Source organism: Macaca thibetana, chromosome 6, assembly GCF_024542745.1.
Source record: "Macaca thibetana thibetana isolate TM-01 chromosome 6, ASM2454274v1, whole genome shotgun sequence".
Taxonomy (NCBI): Eukaryota; Metazoa; Chordata; class Mammalia; order Primates; family Cercopithecidae; genus Macaca; species Macaca thibetana.
In genome coordinates, this window is record NC_065583.1 from 126,518,996 (window position 1) to 126,534,803 (window position 15,808).

The following is a 15,808-nucleotide window of genomic DNA, read 5'->3' on the forward strand; positions in this document are numbered from 1 at the left end:
GGTTGCCAAGTATTATAAATATGTGGCTATTCACTTCATTATGTATAGCTACTGTGACTGATGGTTTTGACTTTCAAGAGAACAAAAGAAGAGAGAGATGCAGTTGTGTCTCTTAAGAAGTGTCCAATTAAGGTATAGACTAAACACATTAAACAGCTATGCACTAATTCCAACGCAACTTTAACCCATGTGAGTGACAGTGTAGCATACATGATATATATCATGTCTAAGGGATTTCAATATAGAAACATGTTCTGTGTGAATTTGTTGGCTTAGCTAGTCATGGTCATTATGCTTCAGTGAAAGGATCATTTGAAATCAGTAAATCCAATTCAAAAAATACACATGAAAATGAATAAATCATATTTTAGTGTTCCCCAGAAGATTAAAATTTTTATAATCATTATGGATAAAATGCTGTGGAAGAATGGAGGCATCAATAATTAATTTTTTTACTGAAGAAATAGGAGAAATGCTCATAACATATGGAAAAGATGTCAAAGGATGAGAATTATTTTATTATAAGAAGAATGAATAGATAAATATTCCAGGAACAAGCACAAGAAAAAGCATAAACGTATGAAGAACATAGGATTGTGGGGCAGGTGATTGATGAATTTGTGAAGATTAAATTGTACAGGTCCTAAAATGACAAATTAGGACATTTAGACTCGATCTTGTAGATAATGTAAAGTTGTTAAAGGGCATGAAATGACTAGATTTGTATTAGTTACTATGAAATACACACAATACATTATAATTCAGTAATTAAAAGAATATTTGAAATGGAAATCAATGGAATAAGTTTACAGCTTCTGAAACAGGTGCCGTTGACATTTTGGGTGTGCCTATTTAACTAATCATACCACATATGATTATGACCAAGAGACATGGTGATGAATACAGTCTTTGGCACTAAACCCATTCCTATATAATGCTGAAATAATAAGATTGAAAAATTAAATAATAGTTTTGTTCACAGTTACAACCTTTTGCTAAATGTTGTACAAAAAATAAAACCTCAAAAGCAACAACAAAAACAAAACAGAAAGTCTAAGGGAATAAGAAATCAGCAATTTTGCTTAAAAGCTTTTGTTGGCTTCACGGTACCATTACTAGTGGTACTCCTAACAGTTGCTACTTACCTTTTAATGAATGCCTCCTATGGGCCATATAGTCTTCTAAATGGTTTGCCTTTATTAACATTTAAAGTTTCTCCTAATTCTAATTTTTACTTTTTCAATAAACCTTATTTGAAAGTAGATTTAGATGTACAGAAAAGTTGTAAAGATAGAAATTTTCACATACCCTATACTCAATTTCCCTTATTATTAATATCCTACATTAGGCTGGGCACGGTGGCTTACACCTATAGTTCCAGCACTTTGGGAGGCCAAGGCAGGCTCATCACCTGAGGTCAGGAGTTTGAGACCAGCCTGGCCAACATGGTGAAACACTGTCTCTACTAAAAATACAAAAATTAGCTGGGCGTGGTAGCACATGCCTGTAGTCCTAGCTACTTGGGAGGGTGAGGCAGGAGAATTACTTGGGGTGGAGAGGCAGAGGTCACGGTGAGCCAAGATCGCACCACTGCACTCTAGACTGGGTGACAGAGCAAGAGTCTGTCACACAAATAAAAAAAAAAACCAAAAAAAAAAACCTTACATTAGTGTGGTACATTCATCATATTAGTGAATCAATATTGATACAGTATTATTAAGAATAGTTCATACTTTGTTTTAATTTCCTTAGTTTCTACTTAGGTTTTTTTTTTTTTTTTTTTCTTGTTCCAGGATCTATCCGAAATACCACATTACCTTAGTTGTACTATTTCCTTAGGCTCTTCTTGGCTATGGCAGTTTATCATGGTATGTTAATTATCTTATCATTCCATGTGGTAGGACTATTATAATTCTTTTTTTACAGATGAGAAAACTGAGTAACAGAGAGACTATAGCCACATAGACATGGGAGTCAACTTCAGAAATCTGGGCCGGAACCCCCACTCTTAAGCACTGCACTATTTCTAATGTGTTGGGTACTAATTAAAGGAAAACACCTGAACTCGTGACATCAGGCTGCATATGGTAAGTGCTCTAAAACCCCAAAGGTAAAGATTATTTATGGCTTGTAGGAGTTTAGTGAAATTTGTGAAAGATTTCAACAACCAGATGAAGTTTGAGCTAGGGCTTGAGAACTGGAAGACATGATTATATGATGCATTATAGTTCTTTTCAAGTATGTTAAAATCTCTATCCCAATTCATTTTTATAACTTCTCCAAGATTTTGTCCTAGAGTGAACGGCTTGAAGACAAGAATTCTTGGGTCTTGGTTTAATAAACATTCAATGACCAAAGTTATAGTTTGTAGAAATTCATTTTACTTCCAAGAGGACAAAACATTTTAAAAATATGTTTTTCAATCTATTTACGCTTAGTCTGAGAATTAGTTTGGTCACATTCTCAAACTCTTTCCCAGCCAACTGGAGATGAGGATGAGGTGAATTTTGTTTGACTAATGCATTGTTGATTCTTTTACACCATTCTGGCACACAGAAAGTAATGAATAAAATTTTGATGAATAAATGAATGAAGCCTGATTCAATTCAAAGAGATGTTAAAGATTTCTTGGTAATACTGTAGGCAACTGGAGGCTGTACAGGGTTTCCCTTATCAAATGCAAACACTGTTACCATAATCCTAGCATCTTTAAAACACTTGTGCTTGTTCAGATCCTCTGGAGTCTGTAAAAATAAGGAACAGAGAAATTCCAGACAGTCTTTGTCCTTTGCTCTTCTCATCAGCATCTCCACAGAGAACTCCAATTCTCTGAATTTGTGAAAGAAAAAAAATTCATTCTCAGAAAGTTCTAGGAGTATGTTCTATTAATGTTTACCACTTTTCTAAAAAGTAAAGAGTAACTCTTAGAATATCAAGTTTATTTATTGGAAATGAATTCTACTAAGAAATTATTTAAAAATGACAACCAGCAGCTTTACTTTGTATTAATTGTCTTCACATGGTGCACAAATTAAATAATTCATGATTGGATTTAGAAAGTAGTAACATATTTTTAAAGTGCATTCTGCTTCAGGAGATAATGTGACACATACATTATATACTTAATATTTAGAAGTTTTTAGAAAGTAACCAGAATTTTCAAATTTGGAACACGGTACTTATGTCAGCATCAGGTAGGACTGTAACCACCCAAGGGATTCACCTTGCCTGCTGTGTAGACAGAGCCAATTTATCAAGACAAGGGAACTGCAATAGAGAAAGAGTAATTCACACAGAACCAGCTGTGCAGGAGACCAAAGTTTCATTATTACTCAAATCAGTCTCCCCAGGCATTTAAGGAACAGAGTTTTTAAGGACAACTTGGTGGGTGGGGGAAGCCAGTGAGCTGGGAGTGCTGATTGGTCAGGGGTGAAATCATAGGGAGTCGAAGCTGTCTTCTTGCAGAGTCAGTTCCTGGTGGGAGGTGGGGGGTGAGGGGTGCACAAGATCAGATGAGCCAGTTTATCGATCTGGGTGGTGCTAGCTGATTCATCAAGTGCTGGGTCTGCAAAATATCTCAAATACTGATGTTAGAAGCAGTTTAGGGAGGGTCAAAATCTTGATGCCTCCAGCTGCATGACTCGTAAGCCATAATTTCTAACTCGTGGCTAATGTTAGTCCTACAAAGGCAATCTAGTCCCTAGGCAAGAAGAAGGTCTGCTTTGGCTGTTATTGTCTTTGTTTTAAACTATAAACTATAAGCTAAGTTTCTCCCAATGTTAGTTCAGTCTATGCCCAAGAATGAATAAGGACGGCTTGGAGGTTAGAAGCAAGATGGAGTCGATTAAGTTAGATCTCTTTCACTGTCTCAGTCATAATTTTGCAAAGGCCGTTTCAAAAACACCCTTTGGAATTATGACCTCCTCCCTACCAGCCTCTTCTTCCCCCAAATAATGGGATATGTTTGAAAAAGGAAGATTAACCCATGAGAAGTCGGCTCCCAGATTAATTCTAAGATTGCAAGAACCTGGAAAACTGCCTTCTAATGACGCTTATTAAACTTTAGGCCTTGGGGGCTTTTCAGGAAAGACCTGTCGTAGGATCAAGGGTTGCATGAAAATTATATTGTTTTTCAAATTTCTCTGAAGCAGTGATGGAAATGGCAATGACAATTTAAAGTGGATAAACTCAAGGTCAAAAGTGACCTATAGAATTCAGTTTATCATTTTACTTTCCTTTTGAATGTCAGCTCATATTATTAAGAGCTGTGTTTTCAACATAGTTATAAATGTGTAAGAAATGTCATAACTTAGCAGGGCATGGTGGCTCATGCCTATAATTCCAGCACTTTGGGAAGACGAGGAGGACAGATCACTTGAGGTCAGGAGTTTGAGACCAACCTGGCCAACATGGTGAAACCATATCTCTACCAGAAAGACAAAAATTAGCCAGGTATGGTGGGGCACACCTATAATCCCAGCTACTCAAGGGGCTGAGGCAGGAGAATCACTGGAACCCAGAAAGCAGAGATTGCAGTGAGCCAAGATTGCATCACTGCACTCCAGACTGGGCAACAGAGGGAGACTCAGTCTCAAAACAAACAAACAAACAAACAAGCACACACACAAACACAAAAAAGAAATGTCATAACTCAAAGTAAAATTAATAAAGTAAAAAGAAAAAGCATAGGCACTATAATTAAACCTATGAAAAATAAGAAGTATGATCACTAACTGTGGTTTTGATGTTTGGTTTTGACTGTGACGTTGAGAAAAATGGCAACCTCTTTACATTTAAACTAAATAAATTTTGTTTTCTGTATAATTTTTTGGATAGTTCAGAAATATTCAGATGATGCTGTGGATTTATCTTGGCAGTCAAGGCAGAAAGATGTCTTCGCACCATGAGAGCTGCAGGTAGGGACTGGGACGGAAGCTCTGAGGGTCAACGTTATGAACTGATGAGTAGGTGTCTCTTACTGAGTTTGATTTGAGCCCTATTTGTTTATAGGATGAATGATTTTTAAAAAATGGTTTTGTAATTTTACTTTCACTCTGTAACACGCTGTAAACAGCTTTCTCTGTGATTAAATATATATCAAAAACATGATTTTTAATGACTACTTTCGTTGCATTTAAAGCTGTAAAATCAATGGAATGATGCAAAATGTTTTTGTTTGCGACACAGAAAGACTTATTTTCTTCTTTTAGGATAAATGACGTTGAATGAGAGAGCACCAGAAATAATCTTCTGCATTTCAAACATCCTTCAGTGGTCAACATTCCACCATTGAGGTAGATACCTTCAGCGTTACATACTTTCCATCAAGGGTTCTTTGTTAAAACCTGAGCCATTATCAACAAATAGTTTAGTCATCAACAAACTCCCTGGTGCAGTTTCTCCATCTGTGAATCATCTCTATCAGAATCATTTGGAAGTTCTGTTAAAAACACTGATGTAGGGGCCCTAACCCAGATACCCCTAGAATCTCCCGTTGGGAAGTGAGCCAGAGTGATTCTTATACCCAGTGAAGTTCTAGAATCACTGAAATGATAAATTGACAGCCATCTGAGAATGAAATTATTTCGAATACAGAGGAGGCACCAAAGGAGGGAGGTAAGAGTATTTCAAGGTGAAAGCGAAAGGTAGAGACGAGGTAAGCTGGAGATATCAAATTCGAGGTTTGGCTCCTTCATTATTCTGTTCAGGGCCAGTCCCTAGAAGAGTTAGTGTTCTTCTGGATGGTGGCTCTATGATTCATTTCCCTCATCACAAAAATAGGAAACTGCAAACCCTTCCTTTGGAAATGGCAGTGCTAGACCACAAAAATGTATGAAAGACAAAGAATTCTCAGAGATAAACTCCCTTAACTTAACTGAGTCCCTAGAGGCTTTTCATTTGTTCTGGCCCCAGTGACATGTGGTTTAGATCCAGATATGTCCTGGGTCTTGTGATCATAGTCTTTCTTTTGAAAACAGTTGCTGACAATCTGTCACTCCTTTGTGTTAGAGCTCAGCCCGTTTGAAAATGCGGGGTATCAGCTGCTGTTGCTGTAGGTCCATTTCTGTTTTCCAGCAGGTGGGTGTGTCTGTCTCTTTCCTTTCATCTCCATCCAGGCTTTCTTCTTTCAGGCACTTTCCGGTTTGTCAAGCCAAGTATGCCTGTCATGTTGGAACCCAGCCCCGGGACACTCACCAACTTCTCTTTGTGGTAGTATCTCCCTTGATTGTGTTCCCCATTCTTCCTTATCTCCCTAAAGCCTATCAATCCATTCACGTGGTCACCGACTATCCTAGTCTCTTTTTTGTGGATGCTCAAAAACTGCCAGTTAACTTAGTAGCCTCACTTCTTCTATCATTTCTCTTCATCTAGACTTGCCTTGTGCTTTTCGACTGGATCACCTTTGCAATTTCCTTCTCTTTTCTTCCCATTATTTTCTGTATCAAATCATACTAAGTGCTTCAGTTGCTCCCCTGAATTGAAGCATAGCTTAGTAGAAAGAGGATGTTTTCAGACTCAGACTAGAATTCAAGGCCTCTCTTTGCTGCTTATTGGTAGCTCTGAGAACAATGATTCTGTTTTAGAGTTGTTGTAAAAAGGTAATTAGATAATACAGACGTAAGCCAAGCATAGCACCTGTAACAATAGATACTCAATACATGGTAGCTGTTATTATTCATACATTTTTGTATGAAAGCTTTTCATACTACTATAGCCCACAATGCTTCTCCCCTTCTCTTTGTATTTATGTAGATATTCTTGAGTTTGTGGGTCCAAGAGCAGTGAGAAGCCAGAGTATGTGTCCCCAACCATATGACCCAAGAGTAAGGGGGTTTGTGCGAAGGAAGAAGAGCTGTAATCCACAGGCATATGGTATCTACTGTCTGCTCACAGGCAGGGGTTTCTCTTAGGAGCAGGCCTCTTAGGACCAGAGTTTTGAAGTGGTTCTCTCTTTAAGCACAAGCCATTTCCAGGGGAATTTTCTTGCTGAAGGGTACATGGTTCGCTCAGTGCCATTTTGTTGAGTTGAAGCCTTGGAGTCCCAATTGGAACAGCTCACAATGTCCTAGGTAAAGTCCTACTCAGTGAGGCCATGGAGCCTCCAGCATGTTATAGGATTTTGCTGTCTTATCTCTGGTGCCAACACAATTCTCTAGCCCTTGATATGCTTCTCATTGCTAGCAATTTCTGTTATTTGGTGCTGCACAAGAATTCTCTAGATTGGAGAGCATGTAGACAATAATGCCCCTGGCTAATTAATCTCTGAGACCCTCAGGAATGAGCTTCTGGTACAGTTTACTCTTCCTTCCCTTGTGAACTTTCAAACTACAGCATGGACATAAACATTTTATACTTCGGAATCTCTGACTGATCACCCTATGGACCACAATCTCTCACATATGTTTTGATCCCAGGATTCTCAAAGTAGTGCCATACAGGGGAGCATTTTCCATGAAATTCTGCTATGTCCTACTCTGTCTCCACTCTCTCTATTAAAGGTTACTGTTGAGAACCACTGATAGCCTTTAGGAGTTTTAGGAAGGGGTAAAGATTAACTAGAAGTCTGTGATATAATTAGAAAAATATTTCCTAAAATTCTAAAAGATTTGCCAGAGTAGAAAATATAGGCTCTTCTTTTCTATCTCTTACTCCTCCCTGAACATTTTAGTTAAGTAGATAAAAATATATCTGAAAGCCAACCAACCAAACAAAAAGCAAAACCCTCAACTTCTCCCCAAATCCCTAAAGCCCTCCAAAAGCCAGAAGGCCCATCCTTTCTTTTCTGCTCTTCCAGATTCAGTTTGTTCATTCTTAGACTATGTTTCCCTTAAATTTTCCTTTTACAACTTGGCCATCACTGGCAGCTCTATCCCTGTGTTCCGGCCATTCACTAAACTCCACATATTATCAAGACTCCCAAAGACTTACTGTTTGTGCTTCATTTGATGCAGATCACATACTGCTTAGTAGTTGTGTCTTTTTTATTATCAAGATTGTATGCTTCTTGAGGGCACAGAAACTTACACCCTCTATTGAAGGTAGCATGATAATTTCCAAAAAGCAGCTGCTTAATGCAAATATATTGATGGGTTATTAAGTTTTGCCTTAGTTATACTTTACAATTTTTCTGCTTGCCAAATCTGCTTCTAGCCAACAAAGGATTGCATGTGGCACCTGGCGACAAAAATGGCATGGAGAACTAAAACCTAGAGATAATCCTGTAAGCTCATTTGGAACAAAGGCTCAATTATCCCCCATCAACTGAGTCTTTTATCTAAGCCGAGTGGCAATAAGAAACAAATCGGTGAGTTTTGTTTGCTCTGCTTGCTTTGGCTACTGTGAATGTCATAAGGAACACAAGTCAGAAAGAAGCAGCATCAGGTGTGCACAGGATGGTCTGTTTGTTTCTGGTCATGTTGGCCAAAGAGTAACGTGTGTTAAGTGCATCATTGAACAAGTCTTTGGTCTTCCTACGTGGGGAAACAAACATCTGACAATTTGTTTCATGATAGACTGGAACTAGTCTGGGAATGTTACTTACTTTCTAATGCCTGATTTTCCTCATTTGTAAAGCAAAAGGCTAAGTGATGCTATTCCTGTAGGTGTAGGTGGACAAGTGCCAGTTGGCGGCGGGGGAGGGGGGGTAGGGTGTGGGGGAATAGAAATAAGAAAGGGGTTGGCCTTTTACTGCTGTCAAATGGGTGGGCTTTTGCTTCTCCCTCCTGTTCCCTCACTACCCCTAACCCTCATAGACCAACAGCCAGAGAAAGCTGGTGACCACTGGTAAAGCCTGTTGGTATCCTAAAAGGGTATCAATTCTACCTCCTAGACACTTTTAAAATCCAACACTTTCTGCTACTGCCTCCCTAGCAGTGGGTTTATAGTGAAAATATTTGATAACTGGTATGGCACAAACACTGACCAATAAGAATGAAGGCTGGTTATAAGCAATCAAGATGGTTAAACTGGTGAGCCCTGCTCTTTGAAATTTAAAGTCCAGTTGCCTCTGGCATAGATTTTGTGGGGGCTTCCCTAAGTGGATCTTCTGGTGTAATCTTTCCATGGCACATAGCCAGAGCGATCTTTTTCAAACGCAAATACTCTGGTCATTTCCCCACCAAACTTCTTAAAACCTTTCCATCGCCATTTATAGCTCTTAAGATAAAGAGAACCTCCTTAACATTGCTTTTAAAGCCTCACCTAGTTCATTCCCTATCTATCTGTAATATAATTAATAGCCTATCTCCTACGTAAAGCTGTAAGTTCTATTGGGGAAAACCCTGAATTTGTTTTTTTCCACACAATTATTTCCCTGATGACCAGAGCAGGAGCTTGTTAAATATTCTTTGAGTGAATAAATAAATCATGAAACAATCCCAATTTTTCCAACATGCGTCTTCATAACTGGTCCAGAGTTTTTACTGCATATACATGTGAATGTATTTTTAATAAAGAGTTTCATAGAAGATACTTGTTCATATTCTTCATGTTGTCGAATAGTGCATTTTCCTGGTGATGAGTGTCAGACATCTGGAAGCTGTTCTAAGTCACCCTTTTTGTTTCACTCCCCTATATCTAAGCAGTCATGTGGTACTATCAGTTTTACTTCCCAAATGGTTTTCCCAACCATTCCTTCTTCTCAACCTTTGGCTGTGCTTGGTCTGGGTCTCATCATCTCTTACAGTTATTTCTGAACTGTTCTTTCTGCTTTCTTTCTGTTCTCCCGTCCATCTTCTGCAGAGCTGTGGGCACAAAGATGGAAACTTTCTAAAACCCAAACCTAGTCATGTCACTCTTGCCTTAAAATTCTTCAGGATGCCCTACAGAGGTTCAAGTTTTAGCACAACTTATAGAACCCTTCACAATTTGGGACCTGTCTACTCCTTGGGAATATTCCTTTAATAAATATTTATTAAACACCTACTATGTGCCAGGGATTCTACTGGAAATGTGATGGTCGAATAAGGTAGTATTTTATTGTCCCTTACTGAAAATATTGTCTAATGATAGATTCACCCTTTGTGACAAACATACATAGCTACTATGTGTAGTTCCTGGAACCTGTCACCTTCTCATATTTCTTTTTTCTTTCTTATTGTACATCATAGATATATGCTTTTGTATTTCTTTGCAGTGACTGGGGTGCCCCTTCTATTCCTCACCTTTACCCACATCTGCCTGACAAACTATTTATTTTTCAAGACTTAATTTAAGAACTATTTTTCTTGGAATACTTTGTCTGATCACCTCCCCTTCCACAGAAAGAGTTTGCTGTTCTTTCATTTTTTCACTCCTGGTCATCACATTTTATATTTCTTTATTTTTTTCTACACTATTCTGTAGACTCCACATGACACGATAGTTTGTCTTAGTCATTATCATCTCTCTAGAGAGTGGATGGGTGCCTGCTAAGTGGTAAGCAGGTACTCAATAAATGGTTGTTGACTGGGAAGATGTTTTCTTGGAATGTGAGAACCCAGAATATGTGGTTAATATCATGGACCCTTTTGTGGCAAATATTTTTAAAATCTTAAGAAATGATAATTTATAATAGTAATTTGTTGATATATTTAAAAGTTTTGACCTATTTTAAATATAGAGTTCATTTTATTCAATGTCCTTTGTTTAAATGAAATTCAATTGTAATCTGACTCCTTTTAATGCTTATTATCAACTACAATAAAAAATTAACTTGTATAACTTGAATGATATATGCTCACTTATGACAAAATTCAGCAATAACAATTTTCATTTGATTCTTTCTTACTTTGATTTATGATGGACTTTGGCATGGTTTGGTATGGTAAATGTTGATATTTTCCCACCTGGAATTTCCAGATTTTCTTTCTATTGATGGAGATAGACATTTTAGCAATTTATTTGCAAGCTAGGTCTCTCAGCCATCTCTTTTTCCCCAGGACACCTATTTATATTTCCATCTCTTGGTTATCCTTAAGCATAAAGTCAACATGAACCACTTCCTGTGACAGCAAATCCTGGTTAGAGCTCTCTGGGGTATGAGGAATCCAGTAAAGAGTTGTCTGAGATGGGACTACTAGGGATTGGTCTTGTCAATTCACAAATATTTATTAAGCACCTGCTCTGTGCCCTACTCTCCAGCAAGGTATAATTATTTTTGTCCCGTTCACCACTGTATTCCAATGCCTAGTAAATGCCTGATGAATATTTTTTGAATGAATAAATCCTTGGGAGATATGGAGGCTACTCTTGGGTTGGGGGAGAGGGCAGCTGGGCAGAGGAGTAGAAAGAGAACCATTAACCATGCTCCTACTATGTGCTGGTCCCTATGTTTACACTTTCCACATATTATGATGCACATTTTACAATAGCACTTTGAGGTAGATGTGGCCTTTATTTTCCATGAAACCCTTGTTTTCCCAGCTGGAAAGCCAAGGAGTAAACTTGGAATCACTTAAACAGTATAATTGTGTTCCTAGTTCTGTACTTACACTGTCTCTATTGACAGACCTTAGCTCTTCCAAAGCTCCCCTCAACGATTATGGAAAATGTCTGGGAGTGTCCTCCGTGTACTCATGGAAAGAGCCGTCTTTGCATTTGCCACTGCCCTTCCATTTGTCACATTGGTGTCTACCATTTTTTTGGCCCCACTGGTCTCCTGCTATAATGTTTCTGCCTGTGGATTTCCCCAGGGGTTGAGCTGTTCAATATTCTATGCCCCTGAGGCTGCTTCACTGTCACATGGCAGCCCATTTGGCCCACAGATGATGCCACAGTGTCATGGAACTGTGAGAAAAACAACTTGGTGACTAGATGATCTTTCTCTGGCAGAGGACAAAACATCTGGAGGGAAGGGGTGGCCTGGGCAAGGCACTTATCTAATGTGCTTCTCCACGGGAGTGAAAGATGGAGGCATAGAAATCACTGTTATGCTGGGGGTGGAGGGTGCGTAGCTGGAGTTTCAGGCTAGAGAGGTCACTGTCTGGCTCAGACCACCTCACAATTAAGTTTGTTGTTAAAATAAATCCTCCAACTCCATAGAAGAAGAATAAAGATTGGAAAGGCTTGGCATCCACTGGGAAATGCCTCAGGGGAAAAAGCAGTATGTCCTTTTCAGAGATCCACCAAGGTTTAGCTAGAAGGGAAGTATGACAGGAATAAAACGCCTGTAAAAAACTGATAGCTTTTCCTCTTTCTCTATTTCTTCAGGAGAAAGAGTCATTTTTACTTCAACGGTTCCAGAAAGTAGGATTTTGTTTTGGTTAATGTCTATGTCTACTATTGGAAAGAGCCCCCAAAGCCTAAATTGGTATAGAAAAAACAGGGCAGAAAGCAATCTTTAGAATAATAATAATAATTATTATTATTCTCTTACAAGAGGTTAGAGGATAATGAAAGGAATAAACTGCAGTATGGACTAGAGTTTTAAAGATGGAAAATATAAGTGAGAAAAGAATGATTATTGAGTAGCTGTTATGAAGACTTCAGAGATAATGATGGAAAAGGAGGAACTTTAGGATATTTGCTGTGTCTCTTTGAAAAAATGTCAGTAAAAATTTAAGATATTTTCAAGAGTATCTTTGGGTTTTGGACTTATGTTTCTGTTGAATTCAGCACTGATCTTAGACTGGTCATGAGAATAGTTCAGCTGTATTTGTGTTGCCATTTTATTAAAGAGCCAAAGTGAAGCCATGAAACCAATGATCAATGGAGTGATGGATTATGAAGTTCTGACAATATGAGTTTCCAGAGGCCAGACAAAACTGGAATCAATATGGGCTGTGGTTGTTGGTGAAGGTTTTAAAGAGCTCAATGGGACATAGCTGGGAATTAGATGTAACAAAAAATATATAGGATTTGAATAAGATGAGGAGAAAAATGGACATTAGGTAGTAGAAGTATCCCAAGTAAAGGCATCAAAGTAGGAATGAGCATTGCATGTAAGGGGAATAGTCAGTTCAGCCTAAGTGAAAGAGAAAGTGGAATGATAAATAGTAATTGGGAATTAGAATCCATCAGTAAAGTTAGTATGTATTAGAGGTCAGGTTATGCAGGCTATAGAGGATTTTGTTTTAGATTCTGAGAGTGATGAGAACCAGGGATTAAGAAAGATTATCTGAAGAAAGAAAGTAATTGAAATGGAGGGAGCTTGGAGACACTTTTTTTTTTTTTTTTTTTTTTGAGACAAGGATCTCTCACTCTGTCACCCAGACTGGAGTGCAGTGGTGTGATCATAGCTCACGGCAGCCTCAAACTCCTGGGTTCAAGCGATCCTCCCCACCTCAGCCTTCAGAGTAGCTTGGACTACAGGCACATGCCACCACATCCAGCTAATTAAATTATTATTATTATTTTTTGTAGAGATGGAGTCTCTTTATGTTACTGGGGCTGGCCTTGAACTTCTGGCCTCAAGTGATCCTCCCACCTTGGCCTACCAAAGTGCTGGGATTACAGGCCTGAGCCACCATGCTTGGCCTGAGGCTTTTAAAAAATCCACATAGGAGGCATTTTGGGATTTGGACTTAGTTGGGAGAAAATGTTGAAAGGATGAATCATAGGATTTCATAACTGATTAGATGTAGATGGCAGATGTGGGACCAGAATCAAATATAATTCTAATTTTTCTGGTCTGGAAGTTTTGGAGCATTATGGCTTACCCTTTCATTTATCCACTTATATTTTCATTTATTCCACAAATATTTATTGAGTACCTGCTATATTTTTGGTACTGGGATACAGAGAATAAAGTTATCAAAAGCTCCCCAACCTTATGGAGCTTATATTCAAGTGAAACAGATAATAAAAATGTAAATAAGGAAAATATCTAGCATATTAGCTGTTGATGAATTATTTGAAGAAAATTAAACAGAGAAAGGGAATAATGAGTTGGGGAGTAGGTGAAGAGGGTACAATGATAAATAATTAAAGTAGGAGAGCTGGTAAAGGAGATAGTTGTCAGAGAGATGGACAAAAAACATGTGAGTCTGGACACATTAGTAATATTATTTTCTCGAAAGTGTAGGACAATAATTCTTATGGGATGTTAGGAATGGAAATATACGCTTGGTAGTCACCAGCATAGCTGTAGTGATTGAGGCTAGCATCACGGATTGAGGCAAGCCTGAAGACTCAACCTTGGAGACTGTCCATTTCTAGAATTCTTTGGAAAAAGGAAGAAGACCCAGAGAGGGAAGAACAGTCTTCATGATGCCAACAGGTTTAGAAAGAGAGGCAGGAAAGAAAAAGAACTTAGTCCTCATGAGTGTTTTCACTTCTGTTATGTAGGTGATAACTAAAAGATCTAAGTCATCAATCTTTTCCTGTACCCACGGTCTTAATCTTCCTCTGGTAATGTCTTATGACAGTTTCTGCAAATATCAGGAAAGTGGCAATGAACCACTTTGTTGCTCAGAAATGGATAGCCAAAGTGAAATTTACTTTTCTCTAACACTAAAATGAACCACTGAAATGATAGTGTCCCAAGCAGTAAGTGCCTTATGAGTACTGAAGATTTTGTAGAAATATTTATTTCACAACTAACCCATCCACCCACCCTCTGTAAAGTATTTACACTGTGTATCTTTATGCCATAGCCCCAGTCTTGAGGTTTTATAATCTAACATGAACAATATCAATGTGGCATGTTATGAAGAGTCTTTAGACAGCAAAAAAACCTGTAAGTAAATATAATAGATGAAACAAAAAGGAAATAGGTAGTTGACTTACATTATCATCGGAAGTGCATGGCTTACCAATTAGGCAATTACTTATGCTCATTTTTACAAGGTAGTGTTACTAATCCTTTCCTATAAAATCAAGTCTGATTACGTATCTGTTATCTGTTTCCTCTGCATTAGAATCTGGTTTTTTAAATTTTAAAAGATTACTAAGATATGCAAATCAAGCAAGAATGCTGTAGGGCTCAGAGGGATTGAACTGTGAGTCTTAGTCTATGAATTATACAGGTACCCTCTACTGACACTCTTGTGTGAACTTGCAGACTGCTATGACAGACAACAGTGATGCAACAAGAACAACAATGACGACAGCAACATAATTCCATGAGACTTTAAAAAGTGATTGTGACTTACATCTCACATTACAAAAATGTTATATATTAATGACCTCTTGTAAAATCAGTGTGTATTCTATTGAATGGAAATTTAACAAGAAAAAATGCAGAAACATTTAATATTGGTCAAAAACTCTGAACTCACTAATTTTAGAAAGTTAGTTTACTACCTCTTTGTTCTGTTCATTAACTTGCATGGGAATTGAAACAATCATGAATAATGGCAGTGACTGCAACACAAATTCCTTATCTTAAAACAATGCCACATGAAACTGGTAGAGGCTGAAAATATTTGCTTCTGTCCTTACATCACACAGCCCATCTTTCAGTGATGGAAAGAAGCAAGTGATCATCTTTCATCTTGATGCTCATGAATTATGAGTCATCCTCAGCTTGGGACTCTGGAATTGTTGAGTAGTATTAGCCCTGACTTGCAAGCTCATGTTTTCCTATTGGAAACAAGTGCTTCCATTTCCACTCTGTGTCCTGCTCTTTTTTTCTCTAAAGTTCAGGACTCACAAAATTTTCAACTTGAATATTTTTAACTGTTGCTTTTTTTTTTTTTTTTTTTTTTTTTGAGACAGCGTTTTGTTCTTGTCACCCAGGCTGGAGTGTGGAGTGCGATGGAGCGCTCTCAGCTCATTGAAAGCTCCGCACCCCCCTCTCCCACCCCGGACCCTGTTCAAGTGATTCTCCTACTTCAGCCTACCCAGTAGCTGGGATTAGAGGCACGCGTCACCACACCCAGCTAATTTT

General features: G+C 38.1%; 1 protein-coding gene across 31 annotated transcripts in view; it reads right to left on the reverse strand.

The window, feature by feature from the left end:
- NDUFS4 (NADH:ubiquinone oxidoreductase subunit S4) overlaps nucleotides 1-15,808 on the reverse strand; it is a 696,041-nt gene that overhangs the window by 217,117 nt on the left and 463,116 nt on the right. For 5 of the 31 annotated variants that reach the window (XM_050794135.1, XM_050794123.1, XM_050794162.1 and 2 more), the window contains exon 1: nucleotides 15,709-15,712. The exons of the other annotated variants lie outside the window; for them this stretch is intronic. The gene's annotated coding sequence lies outside the window, so the exon portion shown is untranslated. Of the gene's footprint in view, nucleotides 1-15,708; nucleotides 15,713-15,808 lie in introns of those variants that run through there. 31 annotated transcript variants of the gene reach the window in all.